We start from the raw sequence: 27,838 nt of genomic DNA on the forward strand, positions 1-27,838 counted from the left end.
CTTTAACTCTATCAAAGTCTGCGTCTTTTATCTTTCTCGACTCATATGGCACTTGGGAAACGGAAATATCAGAAGGAAAGGAAAGACCAAAGCGAAAGAAAACCGTGGCAGGGGATATGATGAACATTGAAAAGCCGAAAGTTACGAGTAGTGGATTGTGTACTTGTGCCATCTGGGTCGAGAAAAATCATTCACGCAGTCTTAAAAAAAAGATGTTTCAATTACTAGTGGAAATGTCTAAATTATTTCATAAAAGAATTAAAATGGAGATTGTCACATTCTTTTCACATACTTGCACCTTCTTACACCCCATCCTTACCCTTCCCTTATCCACACTCCCACACTAAATAATTATTTTATTGTTAATGTCATCTTGTATATTTTGTATGTGTTATATAATATTGTATGTAAAGGGCTTGATATAAGTTGGAAAACTTGTGCCCAATCCTATTGTATATATTTGATACAATAAAATATGTTTAAACTAAACTGTGGGGGTTAAACTATCCCTTGCCGGAGTTAAACTTTTGGGGAAAAACATATTTTTTGTGCAAATGTTGATGGCTATTAACACATCACTTCATGATTGTAATAGGGTGCTGATATTTGGTAAAAGAGTCCCTATGGAGTTACACTCTCCCTTCATGGAGTGAAACTGAAAAAAACCAATGTGAAAATGCTCACATTAGACAACTTATACCGGTGTCCTATAAAATTCTGATCCCCATGAAATACCGACCCGGGTCAGTATTTTATGCATAAAATATTGATCCCCCCCCCCCCCCATAAAATCTTGCCCCCCCCCTAACTGTGCAGAAACAGTTAACATCAATACAAGATTTAAAGCATTATTAAATCATCTAATCTGTAATTCATTGTTTCCACAAGTTAGCCCAGGTAATACACAGGGTGTCATATACATGTATGTGTACCTGTGTTGGGGACCCCAGGGGCTCATTATAGTTATAACAGTACAGGTGTGAGCAGGTGACACAGACAGGTGACCAGCACACCTGTATAGATGTGATATTTTACTGAAGAGAAATTAATTTGAAGCCTTATAAAGCTTGTAATTATCAAATACTGTAGAAGTGAAATGAATTAAGATTATACACTAAAATTTTACTTTTATAAACATTTATATCTTATATTTTGAATATACTGCATTCAAACAAAACATGAGTTTTATGAGGATAGATGAGTGCTTTATGATATGTTTAATTATATATACAATGCAAACTTCTCCTTCATATTTTCATATTTTTAAACAAATTTTGGAAGGAGGTGTGTAAGTGAAATAAGTTTTTACCGATGGTAAGATTATAGAATTCCATCAATCATTAATTATTTCATTGATTTAATTGGTGATGCTGTAAAATTCATTCGATATTTAAGAACTGAACATAAACACCATGCTGCCAAGTACAGTAGGTGACCATACATGTAGGTAAATTTGTTTTCTAATTGATTGGCATACATGCATCTATAATTATTGTATAGTTTCCATATATTTAATATAACAATAACATTAATACAATTATCATTTGCCAAAGATATTTTTTTTTTAAATTTCTTTTTTTTTTTTAAAAAAAAAATTTTTGGGGGGGTTTTTTTTTTTTTAAAAAATTTTTTTAAAAAAAAAAAAAATTTTTTAAAAACCCCCCTTGGGGTTTTTTTTAAAAAAAAAAATTTTTTCTTTTTTTTTTAAAAATTTTAATTAAAAAAAAAAATTTTTTTAAAATTTTGGGGTTTTTTAAAATTTTTTTTTAAAAAAAAAAAAATTTTAAATTTTTTAAAACAAAGGGGGGTTTTTTTAAATTTTTAAAAAAAAAAAAATTATTTTTTTAAAAAAAACCGGGAACCCCCAAAAAAAATTAAAAAACTTTTTTTAAAAAAAAAATTTTTAAATTTTGGTTTTTTTTTAATGGGGGGGTTTTTTAATTATTTTTGGGGGGGCCCCTTTTTTTTAAAAAAATTTAAAAAAAAACCCCCCCCCCCCAAAAAATTTAAAAAAAATTTTTTTGGGGAAAAAACCTTTTTAAAACTATTTTTTAAAAAAAAAAATTTTTTTAAAAAAATAAAATTTTAAAAAAAAAATTTTTTCCCTTTTTTTAAAAAATTAAAAAATTTTTTTTGGGGGGTTTTTTTTTTAAAATTTAAAAAAAAAAATTTTTATTTTTTTTTTAAAAAATTTTTAAAAAAAATTTTAAATACATTTTTTTTTGGGAAAAAAATTTAAAAAAAAAATTTTAATATTTTTTTAAAAAAAGGAAAAAAATTTTTTTTTTTCCCCAAAAAATTTTTTTTTTTAAAAAAAAAGGGGGGGGGGAAATTTTTTTTTATTTTTTTCTTTTGGGGGGGCCTATTTTTTTTTTTTTTTTGGGGTTTTTTTGGGGGCCCCCCCCCCGGGGGGGTTTTTTGGGGGGAAAAAGGGGAAAAAAAAAAATTTTTTTTTGGGGGTTTTTTTAAAAAAAAAATTTTTTTTTAAAATTTAAAAGGGGGGGGGGGTTTTTTTTTTTTTTAAAAAAATTTTTTTTTGGGGAAAGGACCCCCTTTTTTTTTAAAAGGGGAAAAATTTTTTTTTTTTTTCCCCTTTTTTGGGGTTTTTTAAAAAATTTTTTTTTGGGGGGGGGGAAAAAAAAAAAAATTTTTTTTTTTTTTTGGGGGGTTTTTTTTTTTTGGGGAAAAAAAAGGGGTTTTTTTTTTTGGGGTGGGGTTTTTTGGGGGGGGGGGTTTTTTTTGGGGGGGGTTTTGGTATTTTTTTTTTTTTTGGGGGGGGTTTTAATTTTGGGAATTTTTTTTTGGGGGGTTTTTATTTTGGGGGGGTTTTTGGGGGGGGGGGTTTTTAATTTTAGGGGGGGCCAAAATTTGGGTTTTTTTTTTTTTTGGGGGGGGGGGGTTTTTTTTTTAAAAAAAAAACCCAATTTTTTAATTTTTTTTGGGGGGGGGTTTTTGGGGGTTTGGGGGGGGGGGGGGGTTTTTTTTTTAAAATTTTTTTATTTTTTTAAGGGGGAAAAGGGGGTTTTTTTTTTTTTGGGGGGGAAAATGTTTTTGGTTTTTTTTTTAAAAAGGGGAAAAAAAATTTTAAAAAAAGGGGGGGGGGTTTTTTTTAAAAAAGGGGGGTTTTTTTTCCCCCGGTTGAAAAAAGGGGGTTTTAAAAAAAAAAAAGGGGGGTTTTTTGGGGGGGCCTTTTGGGGGGGAAAATTTTGGGGGGGGTTTTAAAATTTTTTTAAAAAAATTTTTTTTTTTTTAAAAAAAAAAAAAAAAAATTTTTTTTTTCCCTTTTTATTTTTTTTTTTTGGGGGGGGGGGAAAAAAAATTTTTTTGGGGTTTTTTTTTGGGGGTAGTTTTTTTAAAAAAAAATTTTAAAAGTTTTTTTTTTTGGGGGGGGAGAAATTTTTGGGGAAAAATTTTTTTGGGGGGGGGTTTTTTTGGGGGGGGGGTTTGGGGGGGGTTTTAAGGGGGGGGGGGGTTTTTTTGGGGGGGGTTTTTTGGGGTTTTTTTTTTTGGGGGGTTTAAATTTTTTTAAAAATTTTTTGGGGGGGGGGAAAAAAAGGGGGGGGGGGCGTTTTTTGGGGGGGGGGTTTTTTTGGGGGGTTTTTTTGGGGGTTTTTTTGGGGGGGGTTTTTTTTGGGGGGTTTTGGGGTTTGGGGGGGTTTTTTTTTTGGGGGGGAAAGGGGGGTTTTTTTTAAAAAAATTTTGTATTTATGGGAAATTTTTTTAAATTTTTTAGGGGGGAAAAAAAGGGGGGGGTTTTTTTTTGGGGGTTTTTTGGGGGGGGGTTTTTTTGGGGAAATTTTTTAAAAAAAAGGGGTTTTTTTTGGGGGGTTTGGGGGTTTTTTTGGGGTAGGGGTTTTTTTTTTGGGGGAAAAAGGGGTTTTTTTAAAAAAAAAAAATTTTTTTTGGGGTTACAAAAGGGGGATTTTTGGGGGTTTTTTTGGGGGGTTTTTTTTTTTGGGGGAAAGGGGGGGGAAAAAAAAGGGGGGGGGGGGGAAAGGGGGGGTTTTTTTTGGTTTAAAAAAAGGGGGTTTTCCTTTTTGGGGGGGTTTTTAAAAAATTTTTTTTGGGGAAAGGGGGGGGAAAAAAAAAGGGGGAAAAGGTTTTTTTTTAAAGGGGGGGTTTTTTTTTTGGGGGGAAAATTTTTAAGGGGGTTTTTTTAAAAGGGGTTTTTAAAAAATTTTTTAAAGGGGTTTTTTAAAAAATTTTTAAAAAGGGGGGGGGGTTTGGGGGGTTTTTAAAAAGGGGGATTTTTTTTTGGGGGGGAAAAAAAAATTTTTTTTTTAAAATTTTAATTTTGGGAAAAAAAAGGGGGTTTTTTAAAAAAAAAATTTTTTTTTTTTAAAAGGGGGGGGAAAGGGGGTTTTTAAAAAAAAAAATTTTTTTTTAAATTTTTTTTGGGTTAATTTTTTGGGGGGGGGTTTTTGGGGGGTTTTGGGGGGGGGGGAAAAAAAAAAATTTTTTTAAATTTTAATTTTGGGGTTTTTTTGGGGTTTGTGGGGGTTTTGTTTTTTTTTTTTTAAAAAAAAAAAAAGGGGGGGGTTTTTTTTTTGGGGGGGGGGGGTTTTTTGGGGGGGGGTTTTTAAAAAAAAAAGGGGTTTTAAAAAAGGGGGGTTTTTTAAAAAGGGGGGGGGTTTTTGGGTTGGGGGGGAAGGGTAGATTTTTTTAAAATTTGATGGGGTTTTTTTGGGGGTTTTAAAAAGGGTTTTAAAAAAAAAAAAAATTTTGGGGGTTGGGGGTTTTTTTAAAAGGGGGGGGGGGGTTTTTTTTAAAAACCGGGGGAAAAATTTTTTTTTGGGGGGGGGGGGGTTTTTAAGGAAGGGGGGTTTTTTTTTTGGGGGGCCCTTTTTGGGGTTTTTTAAAAAAATTTGGGGGGGAAAAAAGGGGGGTTTGGGGGGGCCCCCGGGGGGGGAAAAAATTTTTGTGGGGGGGGGGGGGGTTTTTAAAAATTAAATTTTTTTTTGGGGGGGTTTTGGGGGTTTTTTGGGGAGGTTTTAAAAGGTTTTTTTTTTTAAAAAACCCCCCGGGGGGTGGGGTTTTAAAGGGGGGGGGGGGTGTAAAAGGTTTTTAAGGGGGGTTTTAAAAAAAAAAGGGGGGGGGAAAAGGGGGGGTTTTTTTTGGGGGGGGTTTTAAAAAAAAATTTTGGGGGGGGGGGGGAAAAAGGGGGGGTTTTAAAAAGGGGGGGGGAAAAGGGGGGGGATTTGGGGGGGGGTTTTTAAAAATTTTTTTTTGGGGGTTTAAAAATTTTAAAATTTTTTTTGGGGGGTTTTTTTTGGGGGGGGGGGGGGTTTTTTTAAAAAATTTTGAAAAAATTTTTTTTAAAAGGGGGGGGTTTTTTTTTGGGGGGGGGGGTTTTTGGGGGGGGTTTTTAATTTTTTTTGGGGGGTTTTGGGGGAAAGGGGGGGGGTTGGAAAATTTTAAATTGGGGGAAAAAAAAAAAAAAATTTTTTTTTTTTTAAAATTTTTAGAAAGGGGGTTGGAAGAAGGGTTGTTAGGGGGGTTGAAAGGAAAATTTTTAAAAAGGGGAAAAAAAAGGTTTGGGGGGGGGGGGTTTTTTGGGGGGAAAATTTTTTTAAAAATTTTTTTTTTTTTTTTTAAAAAAAATTTTTTCTTTTTTTAAAAAAAATTTTTTTTTGGGGGGGGGGGGGTTTTTGGGGGGGGGGAAAGGGGGGAAAAAAATTTTTTTTTGGGGGGGAAAAAAAAATTTTTTTTTTTTTAAAAAATTTTAAAAAAAATTTTAAGGGGGGTTTTTAAAAGGGGGTTTTTTGGGGGTTTTTAAAAAGGGGGGGGTTTTTTTGGGGGGGGGGGTTTTTTTTGGGGGGAAATTTTTTTTTTGGTTTTTTAAAAAGGTTTGGGGGGGTTTTTTGGGGGGGGAAAGGTTTTTTTTTTTGGGGGAAAAAAAGGGGGGGTTTTTTTTTGGTTTGGGGGGTTTTTAAAAAAGGAAAGGTTTTTTTTTGGGGGGGGTTTTAAAATTTTTTTAAAAGGGGGGGTTTTAAGGGGGGGGGGGGGGGGGGGGGTTTTTTTTTTGGGGGGGAAAAAAATTTTTTTTTGGGGGTTTTTAAAATTTTTTTTTGGGGGGGTTTTAAAAAAATTTTTTTTTGGGGGGGGGGGTTTTTTTTTTTGGGGGTTTTAAAAAATTTTTTTTTAAAGGGGGGGTGGGGGGTTTTGGGGGTTTTTTGGGGGGGTTTTTTAAAAGGGTTTTTAAAATTTTTTTTAAAAAGGGGTTTTAAAAAGGGGTTTAAAGGGGGTTTTAAAGGGGGGGGGAAAAAAAAAAAAATTTTTTCAAAAAAAAAAGGGGTTTTTGGGGGTTTTTGGGGGGTTTTTTTGGGGGGTTTAAAAAGGGGGTTTTTTGGGAGGTTTTAAAAAAAAGGTTTTTTAAAAAAGGGAAAAAATTTTTTAAAAGGGGGGGGTTTTTACGGGGGGAAGGTTAAAAATTTTTAAAAAGGGGGTGTAGGAAAATTTTTTTAAAGGGGGTTTTTGGGGTTTTTTTTTGGGGGGGGGGTTTTTTTGGGGGGGGGAAAAAAGGGTTGGGGGGGGGGGAAAAAAATTTTTTTTGGGGGGGAAAATTAAAGATTTTTTAAAAAGGGGTTTGGGAGGGAAAGGGGGGGGGGAAAAAGGGGGGTTTTTTAAAAAAAATTTTAAAAAGGGGTTTTTAAAGATTTTTTTTTGGGGGGGCCTTAAGAAAATTTTTGGGGGGGAAGGGGGTTTGGGGAAAATTTTAAAGGGGGGTTTGGGGTTTTTTGGGGGGGGGAAAAAAAGGGGGGGGGGGGGGGGGGAAAAAAAAGGTTTTTTAATTTTGGGGATTTTAAAAATTGGGGGGGGTTGAAAAATTTTAATTAAGGTTGGTTTTGGGGGGGGGGTTTTTTGGGGAGGGGGGAAAAAGGGGTTTTTTTGGGGGGTTTTTAAAAAAGGGGGTTTTTGGGGGGGGTTTTTGGGGGGTTTTTTTTTTAAGGGGGGGGGAATTTAAGGGGGGTTTTAAAAGGGGGAAAAAGGGGGGGAAAAAAAGGGAAAATTGGGGGGGGGGGGGGGTTTTTTTTTTAAAAAAAAATTTTTTTTTTAAAAAAATTTTTTTGGGGGGGAAGATTTTTTTTTGGGGGGGGGAAAAAAAAGGGTTTTAATTGGGGGTTTTTTTTTTGGGGGTTTGGGGGTTTTTTGGGGGGGGGGGGGTTTTTTTTTTGGGGGGGGAAAAATTTTTTTAAAAGGGGTTGTAATGGGGGGAAAGGGGAAAGTTTTTTTAAAAATTTTTAAAATTTTTAAAAACCCCGGGGGGGAAAAATTTTTTAAAAATTTTGGGGGGGGTTTTTTAAAAATTTTTTTTTAAAAAAATTTTAAAAGGGGGGTTTTGGAAAGGGAAACTTTTTTTAAAAAAAAATTTTTTTTAAAAAGGGGTTTTTGGGGTTTTTTAAAAAAGGGTTTTTGGGAGGTTTTAAGGGGGGTTTTTTTTAAAAAGGGGGGTTGGGGGGGGGAAAAAAGGGGGGAAGGGGGGAATTTTTTTTTTTTTTTGGGGGGGGATGGGGGGTTTTTTTTTTTAAAAAGGGGTTTAAAAGGGGGGGGGGAAAAAAAAAAAGGGGGGGGGGGGGGGTTTTTGGGGGGTTTTAAAAAATTTTGGGTTTAAATTTTTTAAAAGGGTTTAATTGGGGGGAAAAGGGGGGGGGTTTTTGGGTTTTTTTAAAAAATTTTTTAAAGGGTTGGAAAAAGGGGTTTTTAAAAAAATTTTTTTTGGAAAGGGTTGAAAAAGGTTTTTTGGGGGGGGGGGTTTTTTAAATTAAAGGGGGGGGGTTTTTTTAAAAAAGGATTTTAAAGGGGTTTTTTTTTGGAGGTTTATAAGGGTTTTTTTTGGGGGGGGTTTTTAAAAAAAGGGTTTTTAAAGGGGGTTTTTTTTTTGGGGGGAAAAATTTTTTTTTGGGGAAAAAGGTTTTAAAAGGGGGGGGGAAAGGGTTGAAAAAGGGGGGGGTTTTTAATAAAAAAATTTTTTAAAAAGGTTTTTTAAAAATTTTAAGGGGGTTTTTTAAAAAAGGGGGTTTTTGGGGGGGGGTTTTTTAAAAGGGGGGTTTTTTAAAAATTTTTTTGGGGGGTTTTTTGGGCTTGGGGGGTTTTTTTGGGGGGGGGGGGGGGTTTGTTTTTTTAAAAAAAGGGTTTTTTGGGGGGTTTTTTTGGGGAGGGGGGGAAATTTTTGGGAATTTTGGGTTAAGGTTTTTTTTGGGGGGGAAAAAAAAGGGGAAAAGGGGGAAAAGGGGAAATTTGGGGGGGGGGGGAAAAGGGGGGGGTTTTTTTTAAAAAGGGTTGAAAAAAAGGGGGGGGGGGGGAAAGGGGGGAGGGGGAAAGGGGGAAAAAAATTTTTAAAAAGGGGGAAAAGGGGGGGGTTTTAAAGAGGTTTTTTTAAAAAATTTTTTAAAAAATTTTGGGGGGGGGAAAAAAAGGGTTTTTGGGGGGGAAAAAAAGGGATTTTTTTGGGGGGGAAAAAAAAATTTTAAAAAAATTTAAATTTGGGGGGGGGGGAAAAAAGGGGGGTTTTTGGGGGAAAGGGAAAAGGGTTTTTAAAAGGGGGGGGGAAAAGGGGGGTTTTTTGGGGGGGGGAAAAATGGGTTTTTTTTTTTGGGGGGTTTGGGGGGGGGGGGGGGGGGGTTTTTTTTTCCGGGGGAAGGGGAAAAAAAGGGTTTTAAAGGGGGGAAAAATTTTTTTTAAAGGGGTTTTGGGGTTTTTTAAAAATTTAAAGGGGGGGGGGGGTTTAAAAAAGGTTTTTAAAAAAGGGGGTTTTGGGTTTTTTTAAAAAGGGGGGGGGTTTTTAAATTTTTAAAAGGGGAGGGAAAAAAGGGTTTTAAAATTTTGGGGGTTTTTTGGGGGAAAAAATTTTTTTTTTTTTTAAAAAAATTTTTGGGTTTTTTGGGTTGTTTTTTTTTTTTTTTGGGGGGGGTTTTTTGGAAAAAAAAAAAATTTTTTGGGGATTTTTTAAATTTTTTGGGGGGTTTTTTGGGGTTTTTTTTTAAAAAAGGATTTTTGGGTTTTTTTGGGGGGGGGAAAAAATTTTTTTGGGGGGATAGGGGTTTTTAAAAAAGGGGTTTTGGGGTTTTTTTAAAAAAGGTTTAAGGTTTTTTTAAAGGGAGAAAAAGGGTTTTTTAAATTTGGGGTTTAAAAAATTTTAAAATTTTTTTTTTAAAGGGTTTTAAAAAGGGGAAAAAAAAATTTTTTAAAAAGGGGTTTTGGAAAAGTTTTTTGGGGGGGGGGGTTAAAAAAAAGGGAAAATTTTGGGGAAATTTTGGGTTTTTTTTTTGGGGGGGTTTTGGGTTAAAAAAATTTTTGGTTTAAAAAAAAGGGGGAGGGAAAAAATTTTTAAAAAAAAAATTTTTTTTTTGGGGGAAGATTGGGGGGTTTTTTTTGGGGGGTTTGGGGTTTTTTTTAAAAAAGGGGTTTTTAAAATTTGTTTTTGGGGTTTGGGGGGTTTTTGGGGGGGGGGTTTTTGGGGTTTTTAAAGGGGGTTTTTAAAATTTTTTTAAAAAAGGGGGGGAAAAAAAATTTTTTTTGGGGGGGGAAAAAAATTTAAAAAAGGGTTTTTTTTTTTGGGGGAAAAAATTTTAAGGGGGAAAAATTTTTTTTGGGGGGGTTTTAAAAAGGGTTTTGGTTTTTTTGGGGGGGGGAAAAAGGGGGGTTTTTTTGGGGGGGGGTTTTTTTGGTTACTTGGAGGTTTTTTAAAGGGTTTTATAAAGGTTTTTTTTTAAAAAGGGTTTTTTGTAAGGGTTTAAAGATTTTTTTTGGGTAAAAAATTTTTGGGTTAAATTTTTTTAAAAAGGGTTTATAAGGGAAAATTTTTTTTAAAATTTTAAAATTTTTAAAGGTTTTTTTTGGGGGGAAAAAAAATTTTTTTTAAAAAAAAGGGGGGGGTTTTTTAAAGGGGGTATAAAAAATTTTTTTGGGGGGAAAAAAAAAAAAAATTTTTTGGGGGAAAGGGGGGGTTTTTTGGGGGGGGGGGGAAAGGAAAAAAGGGTTTTTTGGGAGGGGTAGGATAAAAGGTTTGTTACTTTTTTTTTGGGGGTTTTAAGGGGGGGGAAATGGGGGGGTTTTTTTTTTAAAAATTTTTTGGGGGGAAAAAAAGGGGGTTTTTTAAAAGGGGTTTTAAAGGGGGGGGTTTGGGGTTTTTTTAAAAGGGGGGGCGGTATAAATTTTTTGGGGGGGGGGGGGGGGGGGGTTTTTTGTTAAAGGGGAATAAAAATTTTAAAAGGGGTTTTGGGGTTTTTTTTTTTTTTTTTGGGGGGAAATTTTTTGGGGGGTTTTTAAAAGGGGAAATTTTTTTTTGGGGGGGGGAAAAATTGGGGGGGGGTTTTTAAAAAGGGGGCGGGGGTTTAAAATTTTTTTTGGGGGGGGGTTTGGGGGGGGTTTTTTAAAATGGGGGTTTTTTTTAAATTTTAATTTTTTGGGTTTTTGGGGTTTTTTTTTTTGGGGGGAAAAAGGGGGTTTTTTTTTTTTTTTAAAAAATTTTTTGGTTTTTAAAAAAGGTTTGGGGGGGTTTGTTTAAGGGGGGAAAAGGGGTTTTGGGGGGGGGGGGAAAAAAAAAAGGGGGGGGAGGGGAAAATTTTTTTGGGGGGAGGGGGGGTTTTTTTAAAAAAAAGGGGGTTTTTAAAATTTAAAAAAAATTTTTGGGGGGGAAAAAAGGGGGGGGGGAAAAAAGGGGTTTTAAAAATTGGGGGGAAAAAAAGGGGGTTTTTTTGGGGGGGGGTTTTTTTTTTGGGGGGGGGGGGGGAAAATTTTTAAAATTTTTGGGGAAAGGTTTTTTTTGGGGGGTTTTTTAAAAAAGGGGTTTTTTTAAAAAGGGGAGGGGGGTTTTTTTTGGGGAAAAAAAAATTTTTTTCCGGTTGAAAAAATTTTTAAAAAAAGGGGGGGGAAAAGGGGGTTTTTTGGGGGGTTTTTTTTTTTTTAAAAAAGGGGGGGTTTTAAAAATTGTTAAAGGGAAATTTTTTTTTTAAAAAAGGTTTAAGGTTTTTTTTTTCCCTTTTTTTTGGGGGGGGGTTGGGGGGGTTTTTTTTAAAAAAGGTTTAAAAAGGTTTTTTTTTTTTTTTTTGGGGTTTTTTTGGGGGGGGTTTTTTTTTTTTTTTTTAAAAAAATTTTTTTTTTTAAAAAAAAGGGGGTTTTTTTTTTTTGGGGGTTTTCTTGGAGGATTTTTTAAAATTTTTTTTTAAAAAGGGGGGGGGAATTTTTTTTTTGGGGGGGGGGAAAAAGGGGGAAAAAAGGGGGTTTTTTTGGTTTTTGGGGGTTAAAAAAAAAAAGGGGGGTTTTTTAAAAGGGGGGTTTTTTTTAGGGGGTTGAAAAAAGGTTTTTGGGGGAGGGGGGAAAAAATTTTTTGGGGGGGGGGGGGTTTTTTTTAAATTTAAAATTTTAAATTTTTAAAATTTTTTTGGGGGGGGGGGAAAATTTGAAAAAGGGGTTTTTTTAAAAAAAAAGGGGGTTTTGGGGTGGGGTTTGGGTAAAGGGTTTTTAAAAATTTTTAAAAAATTTTTTTTTGGGGGGGTTTTTTTTCGGGGGAAAAAAATTTGGGTTTTAACGGGGGGAAAAAAAAATTTTTTAAATTTGGTTTAAGGTTTTTTTTGGGGGGGCAAAAGGGGTTTTTGGGGGTTTTTAAAATTTTTTTTGGGGGGGTTTAAAGGGTTTGTTTGTAGGAGGCTGGGAAAGGGGGTTTTTTTGGGGGGGGGGGGGGTTTTTTAAATTTGGGGAAAAAAAAAATTGTTACTGGGAGGTGTAGGAAATTTTTTTTTTTGGGGGGGGGAAAAAATTTTTTAAAATTTTTTTTGGGGGGGGGAAAAATTTTTAAAAAAGGGTTTTTTAAAAATTTTAAATTGGGGGGAAAAAAAATTTTTTAAAAAAATTTGAAAAATTTTTAAAAAAGGGTTGTTAAAAAAAAAATTTTTTGGGGGGGGGGAAAGGGGGGAGGGGGGTTTTTTTTTTTGGGGGGGTTTTTAAAAAGGAATTTTTGGGGGGGGGTTTTGTAAAAGGGGGTTTTGGGAAGGGGGGTTTTTGTTAAAAGGTTTTAAAGGGGGGGTTTTTAAAAAAAGGGGGGTTTTTAAAAAAAGGGGGGTTTTTAAAAAGAGGTTTTATGGGGGGGTTTTTAAAAGGGAAAAAAAAATTGGGGGGGAATTTTGGGGGTTTTTTTGGGGTTTTAAATTTTTGGGGGGAAAAGGGGGGGGGGTTTTTTTTGGGGTTAAAAATTTTAAATTTTTGGGGGGTTTAAAAGGGGTTTTTTAAAAGGGGAGGGGTTTTGGGTTTTTGGGGGGGAAATTTTAATTGGGGGGGGGGTTTTTTTTTAATTTAAAATTTTTAAAAAAAAATTTTTTTGGGGGGAAAAAATTTTTTTTTGGGGAGGGAAAAAATTTTGGGGGATAAAGGGGGGTTTTTTTGGGTTGGGGGTTTTTTTTAAAAGGGGGGGGAAATTGGGGGGGTTAAAAAGGGGGTTTTTTTTAAAAAAGGGGGGGTTGGTTTTTTTTTAAAGGGGGTTTTTTTTGGGGGGGGAAAAAGGGGGTTTTTTTTGGGGAGGGGGTTTTTTTGGGGGTTTGTTTTTGGGGGGTTTTAAAAATTTTTTTTTTGGGGGAAAAATTTTTCTTTTTGGGGGGGTTTTTTAAAAAGGGGGTTTTTTTTAAAATTTTTGGGGGGGGGGGGAAAAAAGGGGGAAAGGGTTGGGGGGGAAAAAAATTTTTTGGGGGAAAAGGGGGGGGTTTTTTTTGGGGGGGTTTAAAATTTTTAACTGGGGAGGGGGTTAGAGGTTTTTTTTGGGGGTTTTAAAAAATTTTTTTAAAAAAGGGGAAGGGGGGTTTTTTTGGGGAAAAATTTTTTTGGGGGGGGGGGGGGGGTTTTTTTTTTTTGGGGTTTTTAAAGGGGTTTTTGGGGGTTTTTTTGGGGGTTTTGGGGGGGAAAATTGGGGGGTTTTTAAATTTTTTTTTTGGGAAGGAGGGGGGTTTTTTTTTGGGGGGGGGTTTTAAAGGGGGTTTTTTTAAGGGGGGGTTTTTTTAAAAATTTTTTAAAAAAAAAAATTTTGGGGGTTTTTTTTTTTTTTTTTAAAAAAGGGAAAAAGGTTTTTTTAAAGGGGTTTTTAAAAAATTTTTTAAAAAAGGGTTTTTGGGAGGGAAAGAGTATGTTACTGTGGGAGGATGTAGGATAGACGTTGTTACTATTAGAGGATGTATGATAGAAGTTGTTACTATTAGAGGATGTATGATAGAGGTTGTTACTGTAGGAGGCTGTATGATAGAGGTTGTTACTGTAGGAGGCTGTATGATAGAGGTTGTTACTGTAGGAGGCTGTAAGAAAGAGTATGTTACTTTTGGAAGATGTAGGATAGAGGTTGTTACTATGAGAGGATGTATGATAGAAGTTGTTACTATTAGAGGATGTATGATAGAAGTTGTTAATGTAGGAGGATGTATGATAGAGGTTGTTACTGTCAGAGGATGTGTGATAGAAGTTGTTACTATAAGAGGATGTATGATAGAGGTTGTTACTGTAGGAGGCTGTATGATAGAGGTTTATACTGTCAGAGGATGTATGATAGAGGTTGTTTCTATAAGAGGATGTATGATAAAAGTTGTTAGTGTAATTAAGAGACTGTAAGATAGAGGTTGTTACTGTGTGATAGAGGTTGTTACTGTAAGAGGATGTATGATAGAGGTTGTTACTGTAGGAGGCTGTGTGATACAGGTTGTTACTGTAGGAGGATGTATGATAATGGTTGTTACTGTATGAGGATGTATGATAGAGGTTGTTACTGTAGGAGGCTGTGTGATACAGGTTGTTACTGTAGGAGGCTGTATGATACAGGTTGTTACTGTAGGAGGCTGTAGGATAGAGGTTGTTACTGTAGGAGGATGTATGATAAAAGTTGTTAGTGTAATTTAGAGGCTGTAAGATAGAGGTTGTTACTGTGTGATAGAGGTTGTTACTGTAGGGGGATGTATGATAGAGGTTTTTACTGTAGGGGGATGTATGATAGAGGTTGTTACTGTAAGAGGATGTATGATAGAGGTTGTTACTGTAGGAGGATGTATGATAGAGGTTGTTACTGTAGGAGGATGTAGGATAGAGGTTGTTACTGTAGGAGGATGTATGATAGAGGTTGTAACTGTAGGAGGATGCCTCATAGAGGTTGGTGTTCTTTATTGGGGACTGTTTCTAGCATATAATAAGATGGTGATGGTATGAATTTATTCACATTATAGCTCTAATATAATATATCACTCGGAAAAAAAGTTAATTATAAAAATTGATATGTCTAAAGTATTTGCCAACACTGTGTATTTAGAAAGTCTTAATTGCAACAGTTGGTCTCCCTATTATTCATCCTATTCATCAAACCATGCAATGTGAAGTATTTTTTCTACACAAATTATATGTATGTATTAAAGTAAAATTGGTAAATATTCTATATTGTATAAGTTTTGGGTCATCCAGGATTTCAGTTTTTGGGAAAACAGGATGACACCTTTATGATAATTGAATTTTATTTGAGGCATTGATTTTATTTATTTAGATTTTTGTTTGAAAGTAATATTATCTATATACATGTATATCCTCATACAATGGAAATATACTTGTATATATATATATATAATTACAAAACATTGTTTTAAAGTAGGGTTTAAAACATCTTCCATTGAGGGAGCCTGAAGTTGGTTCCGAGTTCCGAGTTCCGAGTTCCTTTTAAGTAAAACGGAACTCGGAACCAGTTCCGAGTTCCGTTTAAGAAAAACTGAAATATTATGTATTAGCTTTATTGGTTTTGGTCCAGTTCCGAGTTCCGTTTCAGAAAAACTGAAATACATTTTGTACTATGTATTAGCTTTATTGGTTTTGGTCCCAGTTCCGAGTTCCGTTTAAGAAAAACTGAAATTCTATGTATTAGCTTGATTGGTTTTGGTCCAGTTCCGAGTTCCGTTTAACAAGTTCCGAGTTCCTTTTAAGTAAAACGAAACTCGGAACCGGTTCCGAGTTCCGTTTAACCAGTTCCGAGTACCGTTTAAGAAAAACGGAACAACTATGTATAAGCTTTACGAGTTTTGGTCCCAGTTCCGAGTTCCGTTTAAGGTAAGCGTATATGGGTTATATTTTTGTATTTGACTATGCTGAAAATCTTGAAAAACAAAATAAATACAATTTTTTTTTTAAATGGAGACGATTTGTTAACAAGAATACAAGTTATCGCACGGAAACAAACGTATGAATAAATTTAATATTTTCAGTAGCAGATCATGTGAGCTCTGACTTACAAAACTCAAATGCAATCCCAAGCACCCCCTCCTCGCGGGAACAAAGCAATATGTCTCTCCGAAACTTACGGGGGCGACATAATTAATGGTTATCATTTATTCGACTTATTTATATGAATAATTCCATTATTGATATCATTAATTCAAGGAATAAAGTGATATCAATACGAATTGTTGATGTAATTTATTCATTAAATGAATTAGAATTCATGATATCGTTAAATCATTTAATGATACCATATATTCGAATTAGTGATATCACAAATTGTAGATTTAATCTAATCAATTAGTCTAACCATTGACAGCGAATAACAAGGAAGGCCTTTGGCAACAGCTCCTTAGAAGTTTCCTGCTACCCTGCGTATTTCTATGTTGCCAGGTGCCAATGAAAGAACTGTTCAATATTATTCAATGAAATTGTATTTTTTTTTATTTGTGTTGAATAAAACTTCAGTAATACCAATTAAAGATTTTTTCCAAGTCGTCATATAGACATTTCACCTCAACAGTAGAAGCCATATTGAAAAACAAAATGGTGTATGAAATATACTTTGCAGTTATTGCTTTGTGTGTGTACTTTAACTTCACACATATAGATACATTAACTACAAATAAAAACTCATATCTCCCTCCATGGACCCACATTTCGCGATATCTAGAAAGCTGCTTTAACAAACTACTTGTAATTTACGAAAGGGTAAAAAAAAGAAATGTACCATGAACGAAAACTGCGTTGTAACATTCTCTCTTGGAGGTTACAACACAACAATTTCTCGTAATTTTACAACACCAGTCGTGTTGTTATCCTTAAACGGAACTCGGAACTGGTTCCTACTTTCGTTCTTCTTCAACGGAACTGAAAACTAGGACCAAGTCCCTTAAAATTCATACGTGAATGATAAATGACTTTGCATCCATTTGACACATGTAGTTTTTCTTCTTCAGATTCGGGTATCATATTGAGATAAAGTACATAGAATATTTTCTTAAACGGAACTCGGAACTGGTTCCTAGTTCCGTTTTACTTAAACGGAACTCGGAACTGGTTCCTAGTTTCGTTTTTCTTCAACGGAACTGAAAACTAGGACAAAGTCCCTTAAAATTCATACGTGACCCATAAATGACTTTGCACCCATTTGACACATGTAGTTTTTCTTCTTCAGATTCGGGTCTCATATTGAGATAAAGTACATAGAATATTTTGTTAAACGGAACTCGGAACTGGCTTATACATAGTATTTCAGTTTTTCTTAAACGGAACTCGGAACTGGGACCAAAACCAATAAAGCTAATACATAGTATTTCAGTTTTTCTTAAACGGAACTCGGAACTGGGACCTTAATCAATAAAGCTAATTCATAGTATTTCAGTTTTTCTTAAACGGAACTCGAAACTGGTTCCGAGTTCCGTTTATCTTAAACGGAACCCGGAACTGGTTCCTAGTTCTGTTTTTCTTAAACGGAACTCGGAACTCGGAACCAACTTCAGGCTCCCTTGTAAACATGGGTAAGGTCTACTTATAAGTAAACAACCTCAAGTGACCGTGATTGTTTTGTTATAAGGAATACAGAGACACGTATTGGTCGTTTTAAAGTTCCTGCGGAATTATATCCCATATGACAAATAACTACGAGGAAAAAGGGCTTATCAAGCTCCAGTTACAGCACGGAACTCCGCCATCAGGTGGCCACGTGTGTCAGTAATGGCCGGATGTGATATTGCGGGTTTCAGTTACGTGTCCGTAATTTCAGTAATTGTGTTGTAAACATGGGTAAGGTCTACTTATAAGTAAACAACCTCAAGTGACCGTGATTGTTTTGTTCAACCGGATGTGGAACCAATTAATGCGCTGTGGTATGGCGGTATATCAAACACAAACTTATTAAAAGTATAGTTACAAAATGTGTTACCTGTTTAATAGCTCAATGTTGCGTGTGTCCACTGTATCATACTCCATCTAAAGATGACTAATACAAAGTTTTACAAAGATATCTTATACATTAATCTAACTTATTACGATTAACTTACCTTGCCTTCACGCATCAATTGAAAGTATTTGAAATCAAAGGTACATTGTAGGTCTTTATTGAAGATTGCAAATTTTAACCCAACAATTGACAATTACACGTTCACGCTAACAGATTTACTGACATTTTTTGCATTAGTCATTCATTTAGTTCTTCAAGAAGTGTATTCACGTGTTTTCTGTTGGGAAGGTTTGTCTCATACAAACAAAAAACTACAACGATCGAACCAAATATATTTTTATAATACATTTTTCGTATATTTTTTATGTTAATCATCACGCCATCCACTTCAACTTATTTTCAAAAAATGACAGGCAACCTTACTTCTTCTAAAGGTGGCAGGCAGTCCTACGTCCATTACCCAAGTGACTGCAATTCGTATCCAATATATAGTGAAGCTGCCCCGGGCCTGTCGCTACACCTCTATGATTACGAGGCATGGTGGTATTGAAAACAATATATGACAGTATGACGTTCCATATCAATGCTTAATTAGTCATGAGTTTCTCCTTTCTCCAGATCCTGTTTTCAACAACGGACCTGCGTCATCACTTGATCTCGAGTTTCAGGAATTACATGATGTGATAGGCGTTATATAAACCCGGCGTGTATACACGGCGTTTGTAACCAATTCTCCTCGGAATCATTTGCTTCTTAGCGAAAAAGATGTTGCTTCCGGCTGGAATTCGTTTACATGTAAGTGTAAAGGTTATCAACAATTATTCTATTCCTTGGACATTGACTGTTTGGCTGACCAGCTTTCGGCAACCGCGTGCTGACCAGCCAAACACACTAGGGTTTAGATGTCCCAGTACATAACCTGGGTAATTCTTATTTCTATAACTTACTCGGATGTGTTTGGCCTGATATGATAGCCTCATATGGTGCACGGACAATAGTTTGTAAAAATGCTTCACTATTTACATCATAATATCAATATTTTAACAGGTATTCTTGGTTCTATCACTCTTCGGTGGCGAAGTCCTCCAACGCACCAATGCACAGGGAGAGATTGTGGACTTTTCTTGTGGATGGAATAGATATTTGACACAAATAACTAGTACCTATAACGGCTATGACAGAAACTGGTCGTTTGGTTGCCAACCCCTTGCTGCTGGTATCTTAATCGGGGACTGTGATTGGACAGGTAATTATGAATATAAATCATAGTATTTTATATAACGTTGTCTTCTTTCAGTATATCATACCTCGTACACTTGTATGATTCTATTTTATTTTTACCATTTCGTCACACTTTTTTCGAACTTGGTGTCAATAGGATCATGATTAAGACGAAACATCCTTCAGAGTAGATAGAATCTTTTACCATCTCAGACACTACATAAGACAGTGCTAGAACGATTCACATTGGCCATTAGTCTGCTTAAAATGACAATGTAGTCATCGAAACGTCACACTTTAAAATATCATATTGATTGTGTCATATAACTTCTATCATATTTACTTTACCAACCTGAAGAAAATGTTTCAGAAGATCTCAGCTGTTAATATGACTTTAAACAATACTTAGCCAAACCATACCCACACAGGGAGGCCGCCATTAAATGACCTTAGCTGTTGAAATGACATTAAACGACACTAAATTCAACCATACCGAAACAGGGGAGGCCGCCTTTAAATAACCATAGTTGTTGATAGGACGTTAAATAAACTAAACCAACCCATAGCTACACAGGAGAGGCCGTCATTAAATTACCATAGTTGTTGATAGGACGTTAAATAAACTAAACCAACCCATACCTACACAGGGGAGTTCGCCATTAAATGACGTTAGCCAATGTTAAGGCTTTAAAATGTACTAACAAAACCAAATGTGTTTCTATAACTAGCTAACATCTCCCGTCATCACATACATTTTCTGCTCTTAAATACATGTATCATGCGATAGCGTCAACAATATCAAACGATAAGTGTAATTACACTATAGTGAAGTTATACATAAACGACATCATAATTACTTCACATAATATAACGAAATTAGCATATGTAATTGGAAAGTATATTTTTGTTATATAGATATGAGATACTTCTTACATATCTTCATGCCACATATCTTTATGCTCGTAATTATTTATTTTGTTCAATGTGTTCAATAATACTTTTACAGTAGTGCAATATCCTGTCTCTGTAACATGTTTGTTAAATCATTGCAACAAAAAAATTTCCACGTTGAAAGTAAAATTTAAACATCCATTGTATGATTACCGTTATATCTCATGTTAGACTTACTCATGTTTACATGAATATGGTGGTTTGACACCAATCTGTGTACAGAGCGGGGCCATAATTATCCCTCATGCTATATTAAGACACCCAAATATGGGGATGTCTTTATTAGTCCCCTACCGGTCAAACCGGGGGGACTATAGGTTTTGCATGCGTCCGTCCGTCCGTTCGTCCGGTTAAAGTTTTGGTTAAAGTTTTATAATGGTACACCATTCACTTAATACTGGTATTAGGATGCTGATTCTTTGCATAGAGGTTTGTTGGATGTGTGACATTACTTTTGTATGGTTAAAAGTGAAAAAAACATTTTCATTTTTTTAATTTTTTTGCCATATTATGAACTTAACTTTATTCTCTATATTCTTCAGGTTAAAGTTTTGGTTAAAGTTTTATAATGGCACACCATTCACTTAATAATAGTGTAAGTATGCTGATTCTTTGCATAGAGGCTCTTTTGGTGTGTGGCATTACTTTTGTACAGTTAAAAAGGAATTATTTTTTTATTATTTTTGCCATATTATGAACTTATAACTGTTATTGCTGTATTGAGGTTAAAGTTTTGGTTAAAGTTTTATAGTGGCACACCATTCACTTAATAATGGTATTAGGATGCTGATTCTTTGTATAGAGGTTCTTTGGGTGTATGGCAGTACTTTTGTACAGTTGAAAATGAACAAATTATTTTAATTCTTTGAATGTTTTTCCATAATATGAACTTAACTGTTTTCTCTGTATTGAATGCTTCACTGATACTACTTTGCTGTGCTATGCAGAATTATGTTTATATTTCAATCCAAGGCTGTTATTACACATTTCAATTTAAATTCACTTTAGATTCTTTTACTCTGTTCAGTAGACATACCAAACGAATACCTGAATACTTTTAGGGACAGGAAACATTGTTTATTCACCCCAATAGAGTTGAATTTACACATTGTTTGGAATGAACTTATTTTCATAAAATGATCATGTTTCAGTTGTGGCTAAACTTTTTTACTCAAATTTGGCTAAAGTTTTAACTTGGGGGCACCGGTAGGGGACATGTATTGGTTTAGCAATACTTACAGAATGCTTGTTATATTAGTGTCCTTTTTATTCCTATTTGTAATATTAGACCCGTATTGCTATGTTGATGCAAACTGTCTACATGATGAACTTTATTTTTCAAGAACAATTATTACATCAACTGTGTGAATGTTTGTATTATACATGTCAATAATTAAGATTCGGTAGTCAACATTCTGATACAGACTATAGATCCGCGGTAATGTTATCTAATGCCTGGGGATAAACCGCTTAAAAAATCAAATAGTTCAATAATTTATAATTGTATCATTGCCTATCCGTATATGAAGGGAAATAATCGCTTGCAATTGTTTTTGTATCTAAAAATGGTCTCGTGTGCATGATTTGCTTACGGATTTTCAGTGTATCCTATAAAGCTCGCGTCCGTCTATTTTCAGCCGTTAATGTCTGAGAACAAAAAGAAAGCATCTCATCGTTGCATTACGTGTGTATTCTATTTAAAATCATCTTTGTCTTCAAACCTTACATGTCTTAAATACGCAAAATGTTGCTTTACCGACCGTTTTTATGACAATAATTCCGATCAAAAGTGTGTTTCAAATAACAAATGACCAAATGGTTTGCTTGTTTTTTTAATAAATTTGTCATCACGTGCAGGCAGTATGCTTTCATCCATTTCAATTTGGCCACCAATTCTCGTTAACTTGCTCCTAGAATTAGTTCAACAAAACAAAACATATTGGCACCAAGTGTTACAGAAAGAATATACCGGTAGTGCAACAAAAGAAAATGGTCTTACGAAAGACACCCAGTGACTTTATGAAATATTTCATAATTGGATAAATTAGATAAATCTTAATTGCAGAATAAAGTTTTCAACCAGACTAGAATTCTCTCTTGAACCACTAGATATTTCTTCTATTTTAATCGCCCTCTATAAAACAAATGTCCACATTTTTAGAAATTAATCGAAAGGAACAGCATTTGTATGGCAAAAAAAAAACAATCATTTATGTCAATTATAATGACAATCAGATCATTATTTCCTTTATCGTACTCTCTTCAATTGATCACCACCAAATAATAATAATGATACATGTACATCCAGCTGGGCACCATAATATATCAGTCCGTTTGGACCGAAGAGATTCCAAAATAGCTCGCATGTTGTTATGGAATTACAACAGTGAATAATCTTCGAAATTGAAGATATTTTGATTAATGACAAGAGACGATGAATGTTTGCATTGTTTACTGTATTTTGTTTGTCACATTTTTGACATACAGACTTTTGATCATTCTGGGTATTGTATCAATAGATTACTTGTGATTCATTCATGTAAAGCCTTTTTTGTGGGGAGGGGCGAGGGGTTCTCTTCACCACGTAACCTGTTATTTGTTTGGATTAAGAAGATAAGCGCTGTGCATCTACATAATTGTTGTCTCTCTTTGTTTACCTACCAAATACTCTTTGATGATGATTTACCGTCACGAGGATTTCTTTTCCAATTTCGTCAAACACTGCATCCGCCTTCTAAAGGAACACATTGACCTATGAGCCGAATATGATAACCTTAATCTACTATATGCATTTTTCACTCTACGTATATAGCATTGCAATATATTTCCTGTATTTCACAATATTCCTTATTTCAGGTTACATCAATAGTTATGACAATTTTTTTTTCCTACGTGTGCCCTAACAATGGATTACTGAACGGTTTCCGAAGTGTCTATGATATCTATTATCGAGACAGACGTTGGGAAGTCCAGTGTTGTCCAATCATTAGTAAGTACAAAGTACCTTTCAAAATAACATATACATCTCAAGTGACATATTCTTATCGCTGTTTATACCGCATTGTGATGTGCATGTCAATTGTTTCTAACTTTACAAAGGAAAAATTTGATAAAAGGTGAATAATCATCTTTTTCAGAACGAGAGACCACAGACAGAAGGGTCTAACGTCGCTTAACCACTGAATTTCATATTTGTACATGTCACCAATTGACCATGAGATGATATATTAACTTGATTATATGTATTTTGTTGCCTTGCTCAACCCGAGGGGCACCGAAGTGTAGGGTCTAAATTTATAAATTCTTCTGTTCATTATTAAACAGATCGTGGCCGTGAACAGTGTCATTTCACCGAGTACCTCAACTCGTATGGCAGTTCGTTTGAATATACCGTACCCCATGGTGAATTTGTACGGGGAATCCGCAGTACCTATGCTGGGTTGGAAAAGTAAGTAATGTTACCTAACCAAGGGTGTAAGAAGTATTCTATCACAACTGTGTTATTCCACTCTCGGGCCAATAAGGAATAATTCATGTTAGATCTAAATGTTATATTCCACTTGTGCAATATAACCTTCCGGTCTTTTGATTGGTCAAGAATTTAAACTTTTACCGAACTGTATTTTGTTGTTAACGTCATCAATAATCGAATGACGTAAAATCATCGGATCCCGTCCGTCACTTGTATACCTTACCTGTCTATGATCCCCTTTGATTCAAACCGAAATAATTGTGGTAGAAACAGGTCACAAGACTCACACGACGGATATGGAATTCATTTCACACTCGTGTGTTGTCTTTTAAAAATTACAAAAGACACTCACTAAAGCCCGTGTCTCTTGTAACTTTAAACAAATAACTTACTCGAGTGAAAAGAATGCCACATTCAACAATTACTCGTTGTTAATCTCTTTTTTGACTTAACAATTTTCCTGGCAAGGATATTTATGGTATACATGCATTGTGGTGGAAAAAAAGTACTGACATATGTTATTGTTGTATGTTGGAGAAGGCAGAGCGAGGAGGTAATACTGTATGTGTTGTGAACATATCAAGTTAGACAATATGTCAACGGTTTGTATTGCATCATGAAAAAGTCATGTATTTTGTGGTAGAGGACATGTTATGTGTGGTGACTAGACAGTGTATTGTGGTCGTGGAAATATGGTAGGTGACGACTGAAGACATGTATTATGTCATGTGTATGGGACATAATAAAATTATATTGCATTATGACTAGACAGTTCGTTTTGTTAGGGGATGTAAATTGTGTCATGATAAGACAATGTTGTGGTAGGGGACATGTACTGTATCATGACTAAACAATGTGTTGTGATAAGGGACATGTACTGTATCATGACTAGACAATGTGTTGTGGTAGGGGACATGTATTGTATCATGACTAGACAATGTGTTGTGGTAGGGGACATGTATTGTATCGTGACGAAACAATAAGCTGTGATAGAGAGACATGTATCATATCGTGACTTGCCAATGTGTTGTGGTAAAGGACATTCATTATATCGTTACCGAATAATGTGTTGTAGTAGTGGACACGTATTGTATCGTGACTAGACAATGTTTTGTGGAAAGTGGGATACATCACGACTAGATGATGTGTTGTGGTAGGGGAATTGAATTGTTTCTTGACTAGAAAATGTGATGTGGAAGGAGACATGTAGTTTATCTTGATAAGACGATGTGATATGGTAGGGGACATATACATGTATCATATTATATATATGATACGTTGTGGTATCAGACTTGGTTCGTTGAAAGATTGTACTACGTTGATCATGCTTGTGAACATGTTTTTATATGTATTTTCTTTTTGTATTTTTCAGTGACCGTAGATATGCATATGAAGTTTGTGAATTCTCGTAAGAGCACCATTGCGACAGCACGGATTGTAGTCAACAACGGTTTGCCAATGTATGGAAACAGACAACTAGGACTCGTTAAATGTAGCCAACCCAGCGTTAAATGTCCATCCTTTTATTCATAATAAACCCTTCAGCAGATTGTTGTATTTGTTGTTATAATCTTTCCATTTTTAAATACGGAGGATTTTACTAAAATCATAATGGAGGTTGATTTAGGAATATGGCCGCTTCATATCAAATTATGTATTTTAAATGATGGGTCTTAAGCAGCTGCACCTGTTTTTGAGTTAAGATACATGATCTGACAAACGATTGATAACATCGAACTCATATGACCAATGAGACCGGTAATTTCCGGTCGTTGAATACAACCAATTTCAGAAAGAATGTTGCTCTACTTACTTTTTATCTGAATTTACATCCCAAAAGACCCTTGTCAATTATCGATAATTGCATACATTATTTCAAAAACAATTTCATAAATTATTCACTGATCTGTGACTAAAATCAACATTCTTACATTTTTTTCTCGATGTCTGTAAACATCCGGCGTGTAGTTGCTATTCCCGTTGCAACGGTAAAATATGTTACAAAACTGTAAAAAGTATTCAATTTTTGATATGGCAATGTTTGAAACAGGTGTAAGCTTAGTCCTAGTTAACTAGGCAGCTTATCATTAGTCGTGTGTCTTTCCCCTACCTTTACAAAATGCTCTGCAGTTTTACTTGTATATTTCTTCACTCTCGTGCCCGGACAGATACTATCCAGTTATAACAGGTAATACAAACAAATGAAACATTCTGATTAATATCTGGCGTAATACGTAGTTAACGTAGCCATGCAACAGATTATTTTCATCAAATTGACAAATGAACTAAACTGAACGTTACCCTGGAATCTGTGGTCTGGAAATTGGTCCACCACAGGTCTCATCCTTAACATAAGACCGCCAAAGAATCTGGACTGACAGGACAAGGATAACAGTTTAATGTGGCAATGTACTATGTAAGTAAGTTCATAATCTACCCTTATTCCATTAACGTTATCACACAAAATATAAAAAATTCAGAGAAAAATCAAAATATTATAGATGTTGTTTCTCTGACTCCAGATACTCGAACAATGTTAACAGATACAAACTGGTCCTTTTATACATGTGAACAGGTCAATTCTGCTGACACGTATTGACCTCTATTACATCACACTATTACATGATCTTATAGGGAACTATCTGGCCAGCTGAGTATATACATATAGGTAAGTCAACGGGTAATTACATAAGTAAATTTATACACGTTGGCCAGGTAAACACAATGGTCAGGCAGCTTATATCTTGATCAATTTTACTGATATACTACTATATCACAATATTTCTACAACGTATCTGTACGTGTGAAACCGATCAAGGTCAAGATTAGGAGCGACTATATAACTCTAACATTCAAAAGATTTCAAAACGTTTGTCGAGGGAGAATACCCCCACTCCATTTCTTAGGTCAGATGACTCCTCCCCACTACAGTAGAAGTACCCTTTAATAAAACTGAACTATCGATGAAAATACGTGGCTAACTAATTTGGGTAAAGTACAGCTACAACCACAAATAATATTTAGCTGTGTCAAGGACATTACCGTGCAACTTTTAAACAAGACTTTTTATCAAGTCTCTCTATATCGACCAATGAACAGACTTTGTACTAATTGTGGTATTCTTTAATTAAAGAAAGATTCTCCATCGAATTTAGTATTCATTAGTATATATTAGTAAATTGAATAACTGAATTCAATTCATACGTGTGATGGATATTTTCCACTTCGATATATTCAAACTACAATACACAGTGACTATGCTCTGATACAAAACTTTAACTTTTTAGTACTAGTGTATGAGTGTATTAATTAATTTTGAAATAGGTCAATCGATCATATATTTTATGAGTTTTGGCATTCTCTAGCGTATCAGAAGTCAAAGAACTATGGCTAGGAATTGGTTACTTTTACACAATCAGTACAAATTATGTAAGTCATAACTCTGCGAATGAACAATAACTAAGTGTTTATATAATCATGGTATCCTCAATCAACATAGTATAGTATGCCTCTTTCTGATAATACACACGTTCGTAATATGTGGAAGTATGGACTGTCAGTTAAAAAGATCAAGGAGAAGAAAATATCCAAAAAACAAAGAGACACGGAGAGGTATAGAGAAATAATGTCATGTAGAATAGATAAAATCAATAGGCTCACCATCAGACAACAAAACTTTCACATAGCAATTTATATTATCACTTATATAACTGTCTCGTAATAATGATAAGCTTAGCAACATTGACATATTTTCCGTGTGTTTCAGGGTATTGGAAGTAGGTTTACATATACAAAAAATTATATACAGTACTATACAGAAATGCATTGCTTTAGGACAATCATACCCATTCTATCCCATTTCATATAGAGTATTGGTTATCTTGTGAGTTGCAATAATTCTCACAATTCTACAGCTTTCTGGAATATGGCACTTTGATGAATTATGAAAAATAAAATTTGAATTCATCCAATCCTCAGTTTAGGGCCACCAGAGTGTTGTTCAATGAGGTAGTCACTAACTACTACAATGTTACCAGCCTCAAAATAAACCTGACTGTTCATGTACGTGGCGATCAATCCAGTAAGCAAGAAGAACAAAAAAACACGAGAGAGAAAAACAAACAAACAAAAAAGATAAAACACCCTCCATGATCAGTTAACATGGTTATAGGTTAACAGAGAGGGTAAAATAAACCAGGCTTTAGTCTATAGGTATTGTGCGATACCCAATCAGTTATTTTTGGTTTGTTATGAAACATAATTACTTAATAATCATTACATTATAATTGATAATTAATTCTATATCATGACCAGATTAGCGAATTGTCAACCTTTCATCCCAATTGACGAATAGTTTTACACTATTTCTATGTGATTTTGAGCAATAATTTAGGTAAATGAAGCATAATAATTCATGTTTTCTTTTTCGAGTATTTTTTTTTAACAACCTCTTATTGACAAACGTTTGGGAGACAAGCTTTGCTGTTGTAGATTGAATGAATGTATTAAATACAAATGTAATTGCTTTTGGACCTGTTTTTTTCAATTTTTTGATGAAATATTATCCTTATGAGAGTTGTCTCCATTGACAAATGAAGACCGGTATAAGTTGTCTAATGTGAGCATTTTCACATTATTTTTTTTCAGTTTCACTCCATGAAGGGATAGTGTAACTCCAGAGGGACTCTTTTACCAAATATCAGCACCCTATTACAATCATAAAGTGATGTGTTAATAGCCTTCAACATTTGCACAAAAATTCAAAAAATATGTTTTTCCCCAAAAAAATATTTCAGTTTAACTCCGGCAAGGGATAGTTTAACCCCCATATGAAGCATAATGCCATGTGTTACTATGCTTTTCAAAAAGAAACCCACATATTTAAAAAGAAAATATCCTTTTTTTAAGTTTTACTGCAGGAAGGGATTATTTTACTCCATAGGGACTATATTGCCAAATATCAGCACCCTAGTACAATTATAAAGTGATGTATTTAATACCTTTCAACACTTGCACCAAAACCTTAA

General features: G+C 34.7%; 1 long non-coding RNA gene across 1 annotated transcript; it reads left to right on the top strand.

The window, feature by feature from the left end:
• The first annotated feature begins 17,800 nt into the window (after positions 1-17,800).
• LOC117317902 lies at positions 17,801-24,364 on the top strand. Its single transcript, XR_004530269.1, has 5 exons — positions 17,801-17,962; positions 18,215-18,413; positions 22,196-22,328; positions 22,664-22,787; positions 24,184-24,364. It is a non-coding gene; the product is annotated as an uncharacterized LOC117317902 (long non-coding RNA).
• The last annotated feature ends 3,474 nt before the right edge of the window (positions 24,365-27,838 follow it).

This window comes from Pecten maximus, chromosome 19, assembly GCF_902652985.1.
Source record: "Pecten maximus chromosome 19, xPecMax1.1, whole genome shotgun sequence".
Classification (NCBI taxonomy): Eukaryota; Metazoa; Mollusca; class Bivalvia; order Pectinida; family Pectinidae; genus Pecten; species Pecten maximus.